The 12,597-nt window shown below is 39.2% G+C and overlaps 1 protein-coding gene across 5 annotated transcripts in view; it reads right to left on the reverse strand.

Annotated features, from left to right (window-relative positions):
* Positions 1–12,597, reverse strand: part of MID1 (midline 1) — a 250,762-nt gene that overhangs the window by 108,700 nt on the left and 129,465 nt on the right. The window contains exon 1 of one of the 5 annotated variants that reach the window (XM_071747995.1): positions 2,897–3,047. The exons of the other annotated variants lie outside the window; for them this stretch is intronic. The gene's annotated coding sequence lies outside the window, so the exon portion shown is untranslated. Of the gene's footprint in view, positions 1–2,896; positions 3,048–12,597 lie in introns of those variants that run through there. 5 annotated transcript variants of the gene reach the window in all.

Here is a 12,597-nt window from a genome sequence, read left to right on the forward strand (position 1 = left end):
GATGTTTCTAGAATGTTTTTTCATTCCAGATATAAAAAGAACATTAGAAATTCAGACTACATCAACTAACAAGTAACTTTTTCCAGTGTTCTTGAGCTTTAAAAGAAAAGGAAAATGGAGAATCTACATCTATTCTTTGTTATTTTTATTAGTTCAACAATCACTTGTTTTATCTTATTTCCATCATTCTCTGTATTTAAAGATCTAAGAGGATGACAGATGATCCCAAAGCAGCCCATTTCCAAATGACACTATTGAGCAGGGATTTTCCTCAGTTCAGATGGTTCCAGTCCCTGCTGTATGAGGAGTGCAAGAGGACAGTTCCCAAAAGCATTAATGGGGTGCTACACTAAGTCTTAAGACGAGCCTGCTTGTGATGGCAAACCTGTATTCTGTACAGGTATTTCATTCATATTTTTCTGACAAAATAGTAGGTTGCCTTCCTATACTGCCTATACTGATATACTACCTATACTGATAGGTATACTTCATATACCTATCATGAACCAGGTGCAAGACCTTTGTCCTTCCAACTGTTCATCCCTGTCCTTCCTGTCATCCCATTGCAGCTCTCTAATAGGCTTCAAAGTTTTAAGTTTCTCCACTCACACTCGCAAAGAGTGCCCTCAGTACTTTACTAGTCCTGTCCTGATTTTGCTTGGCATTACTAAAAGGCAGTACTAAGCCAAATAACCCTACATGCCTTGTGCAAGAGTTAAAATTCTGACCCCAATACAACAGGACACAAAACAAAAACTGCAAAATCAGCTGAGAAGAGAGGTATGTACTGAGCTGCATGTGGCAGCTAACAAGAGCCTCCTGTCCTGTCCCTAAGACATTCAAAGGCTTTGGCATAGCAACCCAGCCTGATGAGTGAGGTACCACCCCTCCCTCCCTCACAATGAGATGCAAAGTCCTAGTCTGTATTCCTTGCTCATAATGCTAAATCCTAAGAAGGTGGCAAGCTTCCACTTAACCTCTCTTGAGGACTTTCTAAGTCATTTCAGCTGGTGCTTTCTGCAAAGAACCAGTAATGCTGTATCTCTTGCCAGAGGCACACCCATGTGTGTTTTATTTCTTGAGAACTGTGTTACATAACAGAAACACATTACAATAACTGCTGGTGATCCCAAGTATTTTCTTCTATGTGCTGACATCCTTCAAGAATGTTATTCATTAAAGTCTTTTTAAAGACCTGAGACAAAAGCAAACACTAACCGCAGCCACATAATCCTGCCTCACAAGGTTTTAGTAACCACACTGTGGTAAAATGTCATTGCTTCAAGCTAAGAACTAAAGGGCTGCATTGTATTAGCAATGTAATTTGCAGGTTAGAAATAGAAGTGGTAAATAGTACTAGCTTTTTTAAACCCTACTGATGACCAGAGAGATGTTCTGGGAACTGAAGTAAATAAGCAGGTAACAACAATTTCTAATCCAGATAGTGAAATGATAATTATCCAATTTGTCTGTGCTTTACTTGACATCAACCAGAGAACTGTACAATAGCCAAAAGGTCCAGTATCAAATTTAAGCTCACTCTGTGAAAGGGCTTTTAACATTATCTTTGCTGCTTTGAATCTCAGTTCCCTCCAGCCCTGAAAAGTTGGTGGTGTTTGGTTTGTACAGCTCTTCTCCCATGCTCAGGGAGATCCTGATCCTGGGAAAGGCCTTGCTGAGTTCCTCATGAAATAAATGTAAAATGCTTTTTCACTGCCCAGCTATGGCTGTGTTTTGCAAAACATACAGGTATACACGCACACAAGTGCGCACACAAAGGATCCATTGGTAGTTGAACTACTTATTAATTTACTTGACATCCTCCAATTAATTGCCCTGTAGATGGTCTTCAGAATACCTTCAAAGGGAGTAGGAAAAACCATCTAAATTGAGCAACTGCACCTGAGTAACAGTCTGTCAAGTAAAAGACTCCCAGTATCATTCACAAAATAGCTTAGTAGCCTTTAAACAACAGCTTAATCACATCCCTTTGAGATGCTTCTCATCAACAACATATAAAGTTTCACAGTTTATCTCAAAATACTAGAATAAGTTGTATGTTTCCCGTTAGCTAGCAAGCAGGTGACCATTACTGCATTACTGGCATGCATTGCACAACCCCCAGCCTCAAGCTTTTTTTCCCCAAGAGCTTGTTAAATATCTTCTTTAAAACTTGACTGAATGTCAGCATACCTTGTTCTCAGACAATTGCTTGGCTTGAAATATTCTACTGGGAAAATAACATTAGAAATTTTGTACCTGTAAACTATACATGCTTCTCACTCTCCTACATGCATGGCACATTTTGTGGACTATTGCAGATACAGAACTTACATACAAAATAACTGTAGTGACCAGACCATCACTTGAAGCGTACCAGTGCCAAAATGTACATTCTCTGAAAAAACCATCTGCTCTCGGCATCATACTTAAACACATTATCACGTTAGGTTATGTAGCTTCATTAGTAACACATAAATAAATGGAATTTGAAAGATTTGTAAAAGGAGTGGAGCAGGCTTAAGGGAATCTACATGAGAAGGATGAAAAAAATACGGTAACATGTACCTCAGCCTTAGCTGTTATTTTGAAAATAGAGTTATATTTTTCCAGATGTTGTTAACAGCATGAAGATGCTAATGCCCCCTTTATCTAACTGTACCACAACTAAGAAGTCAACAATAAGCCCTTATCTGAAAACATAAGATACTTAAAGTTCCCTTTTTCCCTGAGCTTTCAGTCCCAGAAAGATAACTCATGACAAAGCAGAGCAAACAAACCTCAACTCCTCCCTTTCGGCTGCTAAATGCATTACAAAACACTTCCTAAACTACTTGCACTGGCAAGCCTACACATCAGCTCCAGCTCCCCAGAAGCCATTCAGCCCCATACCCACCGCTGGATCCCGCCCCACATCTTCTAGCTGGAACATCTCTGCGGAGCCAGGTACCACGCTGCCCCTCTCAGAAAGCACCAGCAGTCCAGCTGGGTCAGGAGGAAGCAGCCACCACTGTCCCAGCAATCCTGTGGCAGCTCTGACTGCGTCTGCAACCTCGAGAGGAGTCACGGCTGAAACACAACAGGAAAATCTCCCCTACAATTGCAGGAAAACCCGCTCCACCTAACTGCCTCCGCCAGGATCTGCGCTCCCAAAGCCAGCCCTTCAGCTCTGCTCCCACACTCAGCAAAATGCCTCCTCTCCCTCTCTCCCTCCAGCCAGCCTCAGCAGAGACAGAAGGCCAGGAGTCAGGGATCCACTCACAGAGCATCCCTGCAGCCCTGGCCAGGGCAAGGGGGTAATTACCCCAGCACTGAGTGCTGACCTGCTGGCAATGCCCAGGCCCCTAACAGGAGGCTGAGCTGGACTGCCCAGACCTGTCACACACAGAATAAGCATCTCAGAAATTGCAGTTCTCCAGAAAGGCAGAAGTCTGCCCGATAGACTCACGTTAAGGAAGCAGTTCACTTGCTTTTACTGTTTTCTCTGAATACTACTTAAAAACTTAACAGCACAGGTCCACCAGGAGTTTACCAAAATCAGAGACAGTCTGAAAGAGCATAGCACCCGAGGGACTTTTCTACCTACAAACATCATGGAGACCCCACTTTCTGAAATTCACCAGGTGAAACACAAGATGGTAACAGTTGCTTCACTGACATATTCTTTTTTTTTTAAAGATAAGCTTGTGTGTAAGCAGCAAACTGAAAGAGAACACTACAAATGCTTCAGCATAGTGCCCAGGAGAAATCCTGACTGAAGTCACATCAGACATTTGGTCTCCAACAAAGGTGTTAAAAATTCATTCAAAGTGGAAACAGCAGGAAAGAATTGCTTCCTTGTGTTCTCTGCTTTTCATGTTGCAATGCCCTCTTTCATACAATGGCAACACAGCAAAGTGAAACGAAACATACCTCAGACATTTGAGCATAAGGTTGCAAATCCACCCTGTCTTTGGTCTTTCTTTCATGGAAGAGCTTGCACTTTGTTCTCAGTGAAACAATAAACAACTGTTGTGATTATTTAATTTCCCATTCATTTAATTTCCTTGAAAGAGCAGACCAGAACCATCACAAATGCAACACTCTTCATAAGGTCTTTTTAAAGGTTTTTGCTGGCAATGTCTGTCAACATGTGTGTGGAATGACATCTCATAACTGGCGAAATGAGCATGCAGAAAGCAAGACAGATGTGCAGAGGAATAACCACTATTGGAACTCTTTTCCACTATATTAAACATCCATGGATAATCTATACTGAAGTCAACTTACAAGTAGCCCAGAGGGGCCGTGGCACAAGTCCTAGCTGGAAGAATTTTAGATTTCTCAGCTCATATTCTGCCCTTGATCTTTCATTAAACAGCATCATGCAGCTTCTTTGGACTGTTCTTCCAGCCGTGCCAGCTCACAGCCATCCAGATGCATTTGGGATCTACCAGTCCAAAGACCAGTACTATTAAGAAGTGCTGCCCTGCTGCTCTGTTTGGCCACACTACAGTTAGCCTGAATTTTTCATGCTCTTTGGTTGTAGACAGCCAGCCACAGTCTGAAAAAGAGTTTCAGTAAAGATTTTTTTTTTTAAATTCAAATCTTATTCAGTCACAAAAGTGATGCAAAACAATTCCAGTAATCCTAACTCTACTGATATATCTGCCTTGATTTCTGCATGCATGCTTCTTCAGTTTGAATATTTTACTAGACAAAACTGGAAGAAGCTTTCAAAACTTACCCAAGTGTGTCTATATGATGTCTGCAAAGGCTTCAGTGCACTTTTGACTGCACATAAATGAGTATTCACATACAGGTGTGGCAAGTTGATAATTATGGGTTTAAACTGATAGCCTCAAAAATTTCTACTTGTGCTACTGGCTACGGTAGCTTGTTCCAGGGACCATTCAAAAACCTTAGCTTAAGATAAAGAATGCATCTGACAAATATCCACATCCTCTACCATACTAATCTCCCTTCCTCCACTTCCTGAACTCATGTATCAAGTATAAAATATATTACTTCTAGCCTTTAAAGGTCCCTTCCTAGCCAAATTATTCCATGATTCAGTTACTCCTCCTCTACATTATCTATTGAAATTTATACAAGCCCCACTAGAAAAGTCTTTGAATAAGGAGTTATGTTTGCATGTAGCAGAAGGACTGAGATATACAACTGAATATGATCACATCACCCCAGTTCCACAGGACACCATCTTCAGATTTCAGAGCCAAAGCTATACATTTACATACTTAAGTGCCCACATAGAGCTCTGGTGAACCTTACTAAGGAAACACAAGATGTATCAGTCACCAATGGCCCCTTCCTGCCGAGTTAGCACCTTCACCACAGAATCAACACATTATGTGCCCCACCACAGCCCATGAGTTTCTTTGCAAGGTACAAACCAAAAAAAACGATTTCTCAAGGGGCGTATGGTTGCAGTAAGTTACAGCAGAGGAAAGGAGCAGGTATTTGGTGACAGTAACTTCTTAAGTTATGCCCAAAAGATTCAGTAAATTTCAACTGGTGATATCCCAGCTCATCCAGGTTGTGAAGAAATTCAGTTTATGACACTAAGCTAGTAGTTTACTCGAGATAAGTTAACATTTCTAAATTTAACATAGATTCAGGCTTGACAAATATTCATCTATTGAACCACTGTAAAGCTATAATTTAGAATGTGTACATTATGAAATAATGTACTACTGATGATAGAATCTCAAGAATTTACCTGTTTGCTGTGCAGCTATTTGTTTCTACAAAATGCAGAGTCCATTTTGCATGGAAAGAGCTTATCCAGTGTAGGGGAGTGCCAAGTACCACAATTTCTGCTGTGCACACCTTGTAGTTGTGTTGTGTAGGAAACCAGTATAACTCTGGTTACAGTGCTCCTTGCAAGCATGAAACAGAGCCTCTTAGGAGATGGGGCAGAACAACAGTAGGACAGAAAGAAGCAGGTCCCAAGCTAGGTTACAAGAAGACCTTTTTCACAAAATATTCTAAGTCCTAGAAAAAATATAATACTAGGACTGACTGTTTTCAAAATCTTGGTTTTACTGCTTTGCCATCCGCTCAAGACCCAGAATTCTCTGTGTCACTTATTTCAAGTACAGAACAGAAATACAAACCTTTTTTTTAAAGCTCATTACTTGTGGAATTTGGTTTTATTTTATTTTGATGGACAGATGATAAACATTTTTAGATTGATAGGTGCTGGTGGCAGGCACCAGGCACCCGATACTCCAAACAATCAGTCTAGTGTCTACAGAAAACAGATGCCACAGCACTGTATAATGAGATCACAGTGGAGCTGTAATATTAATAATTAGAACAAATATGTTAATGTGTCTGTGGTTTGTACCTTTCTCCCAGGCAAGCACACTTGCATAAATTACTTATTCTACAGAGCTTATTATAGGATTTTCTGACCAAGAAAAATAACAGAGAATTGGTTAAAAATAGAATCTCTCTATTCTTTCTTCTCTTGCTATATTGTCAGTCAGCACAGATGGGTCAATCCAAAAGACATTGGTGAGTCTCTCTTTTGCTGAACAGGGCTGAAGACAGAGCAGCCTCAGTGCTGTTTCGAACAACTTGTCAGGGCTCTCTTGCTCTCAGCAAACACCTTCAGGACCTTACTGATTTGTCACATCCTCTGCCTAAGGATGTAAAAGAAGTGGAGAAAGTATAGGTGCTCCTGGCTTTTAGTCACTTTCTGCACCTTTCCCTTTTCATGTGAAGGAAAGAGAAGGAAAGAAAATTCAGCTCAGCCTTTCGGAAAAACTAAGAAACATCATGTCAGCAAGAGCAACACGTGATACAATATGAACAGCTTCTTAATAGGAAACAGTTTCATATGAATGCTGAACATCATTTCTTCTTCCCATCCTTGCATAATATTAATTCTTCTTTCAGCTATAAAATGTCTGTTGTCACTGATGGAAATCTTAAGACAATGATGGGTGACTGTAGGCAGGTATCCCATTTTACCCTCTGATGTTTCATCTGCATTTTTCAAAGGTATTTAAATAATATTTGAATTTGGCCCAGTAAGCTGTACAATAAATGACCCACCATTAATGTTCTCTGGAGAAAACCAAATTGTAATTACAACAGCAGCATGTGATCCCAAAGCATTTTGTGACTCTCTGGAGGAGCAACATTTAGTACTTTATTGACATCAGATGAATAGGTTATGAATTGCACTATCAAGTGACAGATTTCCTTTATTCAGACAAAGTAGTATCCTTATAAAGTACAAGTAAGCCACAGACAAAAAAAATCCCCTTGCTTAGAATGTACAGCAGCTACTTGCAATCTTGGGGGGTAGGTGAGACAGGAAGAAGGAAAAATAAAAGCTACTCCCATCCCATTTCACTGCTACACTAGACTTGCTTTCAACAGTTCCTGGTGATCAATGAAGCCATTTGCTCAGTGCTGCATTTTGGGTTTTGGCTAGGGAAAGAGAAGATTAATTACTCCATTCCAAATTTTTAGATTAATGATACAGCACTTAATTATAATCTGTCCCTTCAAAGGACACTGAAGGAATGATCAGAGCAGGAGTATGAAAACATCAGTTGTATCAATTATTGAAATAAGATTTGAAGAATATCACTGTACAAGTGTATGCTTAAAACCAGAGACAAAGTACACCATCCAAATCCTCAAGAACTTGTTCTTTTTTGTCTTCTCCTCCAGCACAGTGTAAAGGATTGTTTTCCTGTTCAAACTCATCACACAGAAAAGGTTTGGTACTTAAAAGATGAAACTTGTTTTCTTTTGCTTTGTTGTAAGCCCCGTTTTTAGCTGTATGATGCCAAGATAAACTTGATCTGAAACTCCTTAAGCATGAAGCCTGAAGTTTCAAAAGAAGTCTGAAGTAAAAGTCTTTGCTACAGTACTTGGAAAGGCAATCCTAAATGTTGCAGAGGACAATGAGACAGTAAACCTACAAAGCCTTAAGACTTTGGGAGGTTTAGAGGTCAGTCTTGATTTTGAGGCTGCTGGCTATATGTAAATCCCTGGGTATTTCACATTAAAAGCAAAAAAAAAATTAGCATAACAGGCAGATTAATCTCTTTGGTGGAGGTGCTTTACAAAGAAGGTATCTGATTAGACTTGACTTCTACATGCTCTGCTGATTCAGAAGACTGGCACACAAATACTGCATTAAGAAACCTGAGAAACACTGCCTGAATCTGTTCATGTTTTCATAAAGCAGCCACTATGAACTGTATTAGGGGTCCAGTTTAAATTTATATTCTTAAGTATTGAAACATAACCCTTATTCTCACAGGAAGATTATATGGTATTAATGAGTAGTATTAAGAATCTACACTTCCAGTAATTAAATATATATTTTAGCCTAATGCCCAGCTCTCAGTTTTCTGAAGGCAACAGTGGTGTTTCAGTGCTAAAAAACAAAAGATGAGTTTCTTTAAGAGCTCTGGAAGCTCAGGCTCTGTGCACAATAAGGAAACAATTATTATTTCCTTATCCTAGTGCCTTAGCAAGCACCAAGTTGCTGTTTTTTAAGCCAACATCCTTGTTGAAAATTATACAACTTTTGAGTCACACGAAGAATACAGAATTAGGTCAAGGTTTCTTAAAAAAATTAATTTAACTCAAAATTTCAGAAAAAAAATTACAGAAAAGTGATCAACACAGACATAGGAAACACTCTAATTAGACTTAGTATTAAAACATAGTATGCTATCTTTAGTGATGCACACATTGTATGTTCACATTTAAGTCCAGCTGCATTTCTTTTTGCCATCAGCCTGAAAGAAGAGTCTGTTGCTGAACCTGTAGGCTCTCCAGAGCCCCTGCAGTTCTCAGTATTACTATCACTGTAGTCTATGTAAATCAAGGCAAGTGTATGCTTATGACAGTCTTTAGTCCTGAGGGTACATCTGCTGTCTTACAGGGATATTTTAAAATGAATTGGCAAATTGAAATTAATGGCTTTGAAATGTATTAGTAAAAGAAAGTTGCACTGTTTAATAAAGAACATTGACTCATGCAAAGCAAAGCATCAGGGACCACAAATCCTCACTTAGCATAGAGCCTGTTGAGTGACTTAAGTGGATTTTACATTCGCAAAAGACCAGAGGATTGAGATGTGTACAGAGGCATATACACCCTTATGTTATTTTCCTAAGAGTTTATCAGGTGAAGAGAAACAACTATTTACCATTGCAAGTATGTAAAAGAAGAGGATTATGGATATTCAGCGTTCTCAGTGAAATGCAAATTGCCTGAAACATAAAAGATATACCTAGTCTACATTTAGTTCAAAGAGTGGTTTATGGAACATCACAGGTGAATTTAAACACAGACCTCCAGAGACTGCTAAAGAAAATACCTCCACAAAGGCTGGTCCTGCTGATTATGCTTGATTTATGTGTTGATTTGTGTCTTTCTGATTCTCCAAAGAAAATAAATTACTGTAATACGTTACATGTTATCTGCCACTGACCTGTTCATCTGATTTTCTCTCCATTCAAAAACTAAAAAAGAGAGAATTCATAAACCAGTATAGATTGCAGAGAGCTTTCTTACAAAGCTCAGGTTCTAATTAATGAGGCCATTATACCTAGGAGCACTTGTTAAACATATAACTTTAATTATCCCATCAATCACCCTCCCTCTTTAAGTACTCATGATTTGCAAGAAATTATATGAGCACCAATCTTGGGTAACAGAGCAACCATTTATTTTTTTTTTTAATTATTAAATCTCTAATTTTTTGGCAACCTTCCTCTTGTCCTCCTTACTCTTCATTCTCTTGCTAAGCATCTTCCTCATAGTGGTGCACCTGCATCTACACAGAAAGAAACACAGCTCTTTGCCAAATTACAGATTAAGGACTCCCATAAGTATTTGCTCCCATCAGCCTGAAAGAAGAGTCTGTTGCTGAACCTGTAGGCACCCCAGGGCCCCTGCAGTTCTCAGTATTACTATCACGGTAGTCTATGGAAATTAATTTACCCTAAAAAGTAATGCTGAACAAGAGACAAAGAAAGAAATACAATACTGTTTACTTTCTGCTTGTCTTCAAGACAATCTCCTGCTACTGCTATCATAATTTGCAACATAAATTATAACCAAAAGCATACGTTCCAGCTCAAACCAATAGGAAAAGGGGCGTTTATTCTCAGGCAAGATAAAAGGAAAAAGCTTAAAAAACAACAAAGTCTAGCATAGACCTAAGAAAAAAGACTCCAGTAGTGACTCAAGGAAAAAAAAAAAATAAACCAAAACAAACAGCTTGTTATTTAAGCAGTAAATGATATCCTTGAGGAGGAATTGTTATGAAATGTCCAGGTTGAGAACATGAAAATTTCCAGTCGGGAATGACAAGGTTCTCTAACTAGCAAGGGTGTTAAATTTCAAGTTTCTGTCAGTGAAGAAGCCATCACACACTCAATAATATTTTTCAAAAGCTGAAGGTCATACAAGACTGTTACTAATATGCTACAGAGAACACCAGTTGACCAGCTGGGTATAATATGTATTACAGCTAAAAATTTTAGTCTATTCAAACCTCAGATTTTTAATTCTGCTATATTTTTTCATAGGAAGCAGCTATAAGTTAAACAAATGTCCCTCTTCACCACTGCCATGGACAGGTTATCTACCATAGAAGATGTATAAGTTAAAAAAAAAAAAAAAAAAAGAGGAACCAACCAGCTACTGACTGAAGCCCTCCCAAGGATACCCACTCTACTGCTGGCAACAGGCAGCCAGGCAACCATCCATATGCCCATCCCCTATAAGTTTTCCTGGAAGGGTCCTTTTGTAGTTTGGGCCTTCATAAAATCCCATGGCAATGAGATATACTCTCCATTTTAAGCATTAGACTCACTAAGCAATAATTTAACAAAAAAAAGCACACGATGCCTGGTTGTACTCTACACAGTGACACTTGATGGCATTTTAATATAGATTACAAGTTCAGTTTTCCATTCCAGGTAACATTTATTTGCCACAGCTATCACTAACTTATGTTATTTAGCTCCCTATAGGTCAAATTGACAAAGCAGAAGTCCCTTGAAAAAATAAATTACTGCACTACAAATAATGGGCTAGATTAGGTCGTTCTTTAGCCACATTTGTTGACTTAGCTCAGTTTTGAGTTGCTAGTAGAGACAGCAGCTATGCTCTGCAATTTTCCTCTCCACTTGTCAGTCCTGTATGTATAATCAGCTCAGGAATGCAATAACTTCTCTTTTCTTTCCTTTTTCTATACCACCTTCACAATCTAATTAATGCCAAACAAAATAAATGTGGCTTTGTGAGCCAGTCAGACATAACAGCAGCTGCTCCAGGTAGCTGCTCCAGATGGCAGCTTGTGTCCATCCACGTTTCACAAAGCAACCGAACCGGTTGAGCATTACCTGACATCCAAGAATAACTTGGAGAAAAAAAAAAAAAAAAAAAAAAAAAAAAAGAAAAGAAAAAGAACAAGCCAAACAACCCACCTTTGCAGCATTCCACACTAACTTCCATGAATCTGTTGTAAATTCACGATCATAATGATTTTTGTGTAACAAAGAGAATAACTCAAGTTTTTCCACAACAAACAAACAAAAAAAAAATCTGCTCAGGAGCTTGGCTGATGGCTACAGGGCATTTATTAAACTACAGCTAGCCCATAGGAACTTCTTTTCTGGAAAACCAAGCTGGCTGGCAGCTAACTTCTCCCCTTCCCCTGCAGGAGACGGTCTGTATCAGTTTTAAAACCACAGACTCGCAAGTGTGGCAGTGTAAATGTCACATTCTTTCATTTTCTCACCACCTTTGTCTTCTGCTGTATCAACCCAGTATTTTCTTCTGCTTGCTTTTGTCCTAGCCAAGAAAATGCCCTTGCAGAACATGAACGTTCATCACCGTCATTCCAGCTACAAGTTACAATGAAGAAGAATTACATTACCTGAGGTACTGGAGAAAAGAAGATGTCATATGGCAGAAAGAATATTTTTGCTACTACTGGAAGTTAAATATAATTGGGATGCCCTGTAAGACTGATCTGCTGAAACCTCTGCTACTGCACTCTGTTCTGCAGTATCTTCTGCCTCTTATGAGTTCCTCACCAGCGTGGATACAGGCACTCAGCAGCAGCAGAAGAATCACCTCCCATGGAATCACACACCTGGAATATAAATCCATGTTCTGACCCATTCACTCCATGATCAGAATTTTTTAAGCTTCTTTTCCCATCTTCAGTCAAGAGAAGGTAACTTCAGTCATGTATAGTGCCACAGAGAGGAAGAGCTGATTCTCATGGGTCTGATTATACTGTCAAGAAACAGGTGTGAGAAAGGGCAAATGGGGCAAAGAGGCAGATGGGAGATATATATTAGAAAGTTAGGTTTCTTGTGTCAAAGGGTTGATAGGTAAGTCCCTCTAGATATGACTGAGCACAAAACTTAAACCTTAGCCATTGGAAAGGTAGAAAAAATTTTAGACAGCTTTTTAGGTTTTGCCTAGAAAATGGAGTGACTTGGGCACCCCAGGAGATAGATGCCCAAAAGAGATAGCATGAATGCCCCTTTGTAAGTAACCATCTCTCCCACTGTGAATGCACAGAAAGCCAGGATGTCC

Source organism: Heliangelus exortis, chromosome 1 (assembly GCF_036169615.1).
Source record: "Heliangelus exortis chromosome 1, bHelExo1.hap1, whole genome shotgun sequence".
NCBI lineage: Eukaryota > Metazoa > Chordata > Aves > Apodiformes > Trochilidae > Heliangelus > Heliangelus exortis.